This window comes from Suricata suricatta, chromosome 4, assembly GCF_006229205.1.
Source record: "Suricata suricatta isolate VVHF042 chromosome 4, meerkat_22Aug2017_6uvM2_HiC, whole genome shotgun sequence".
Classification (NCBI taxonomy): domain Eukaryota; kingdom Metazoa; phylum Chordata; class Mammalia; order Carnivora; family Herpestidae; genus Suricata; species Suricata suricatta.
In genome coordinates, this window is record NC_043703.1 from 127,928,265 (window position 1) to 127,930,018 (window position 1,754).

General features: G+C 44.1%; 1 protein-coding gene across 12 annotated transcripts in view; it reads right to left on the reverse strand.

Annotated features, from left to right (window-relative positions):
- Positions 1 to 1,754, reverse strand: part of LOC115290063 (immunoglobulin kappa light chain-like) — a 33,546-nt gene that overhangs the window by 27,440 nt on the left and 4,352 nt on the right. The gene's annotated exons all lie outside the window — the stretch shown is intronic.

Genomic DNA, 1,754 nt, shown 5'->3' on the forward strand with positions numbered 1-1,754 from the left:
TCAGTTTACAAATGTCTCATCAATGACCTAATCTCCAGGAAGTCCCGACTGGCTTAATGATAATGCTTTGTTAGGGGGGAAAACCACCTTAGTGTGAGAATAGCCAGGCCTCTAGTAATCCTGAGTCTTCTTTACCATATGGAAATCCCTTCCAGAAACTTCCTCTTGACTTTCTCTCCCCCAACTCCACAGTGTACAAGCAGTCACTCATCACAACCCCAGTGCAGCTCTTCCTGCCCATCGGTCCTGTCCCCATGCTTTAATAAAATCACTTTTTGCACCAAAAGATGTCTTCAATAATTCTTAATTGGCCATAGGCTCTGAACCCCACCAGCACCCCAAGACCCCATCAGTCACCACCACCATCTGATGGGCTTCCTCACCTTCACTGTTCCAGGCAACGGCTGATCACCCTGGCTTGCCCTCAGCAAGAGTCCTGTTGGGTCGGTTTTACCAGATCCTCCTTTAAACTGGATGTTTTCTCGTAGTCATTTTTCCATCCACTGACACCACTCTGCTTTTTGGCTCTAAACTCCCACTGTCCCTTGTGGTTGGAGTGGGGCCCAGCCTCTCCTTCGCACAGCAGAACCTCCGTGCAGTGTTTCCTATGCATTATCTTTTTTTTATTATTAAAGATTTTTTAAATGTTTTATTTATTTTTGAGAGAGAGAGAGAGAGAGAGAGAGAGAGAGAGAGAGAGAGACAGACAGAGACAGAGCATGAGAGGGGGAGGGGCAGAGAGAGAAGGAGACACAGAACCGGAAGCAGGCTCCAGGCTCTGAGCTAGCTGTCAGCACAGAGCCTGACATGGGGCTCAAACCCACGAACGTGAGATCTGACCTGAGCCGAAGTCGGAGGCTTAACCACCTGAGCCACCCAGGCGCCCCTTCTATGCATTATCTTGATGATCCTCAGTCTGCCTTGCTTTTCTTCAACAAATGTCTTGAGTAATTGTTTCTTCAACACCATGTGTCCTTTCAGGGTCATGTGACTTGCTAGAGAAATGAAATTTTTAAAATTTCTAGTTATACCTAGTTAAAAACCCGATTTAAAGGGTTGCATGTTAACTTAGAGAAAACTGATATCATGACAATGATAAATTATTTTTGTCTGAGGAGACAACACTAATGCTATAGTCATATTGCTGTGTTGGACATTAATCAGTTTTGTATCTTCTTCAGTGATATTACTCTGGCATTGAAAGGTGTGTGTGTGTGTGTGTGTGTGTGTGTGTGCGTGCGCGTGTGTGTATGTGTGTGTGTGTGTGTACCTATAGCTTCATTGGAACCAGCTTTATCATCTGACCTTGTCATTAAGAAGTTAAGTGGACCTTTGACACATGTTCATAATGTATATGCATGGTAAGTTTATCTTAATCTTTCGAAAAGCTTATACCTTGAAAATATAAATGGGGTGGGGTGCCTGGGTGGCTCAGTTGGTTAAGCGACCAATTTCAGCTCAGGTCATGATCTCACGGCTCGTGAATTCCAGCCGCACTTTGGGCTCTGTGCTGACAGCTCAGAGTCTGGAGCCTGTTTGGGATGCTGTGTCTCCTCCTCTCTCTTCCTGTTTTCCACTTGTGCTCTGTCTCTCTCTCTCAAGAATAAATATTTTTTAAAAATTATATGTGTGTGTGTGTGTGTGAAAAGTTTCACAATGGAAAGTCAAAGAGTGAATAAAACAGGGAAATCCAGCCATGTGCTGCTTACATGAGGTGTATCCAAAACAAGACATAAATGATTGGAACAATGAAT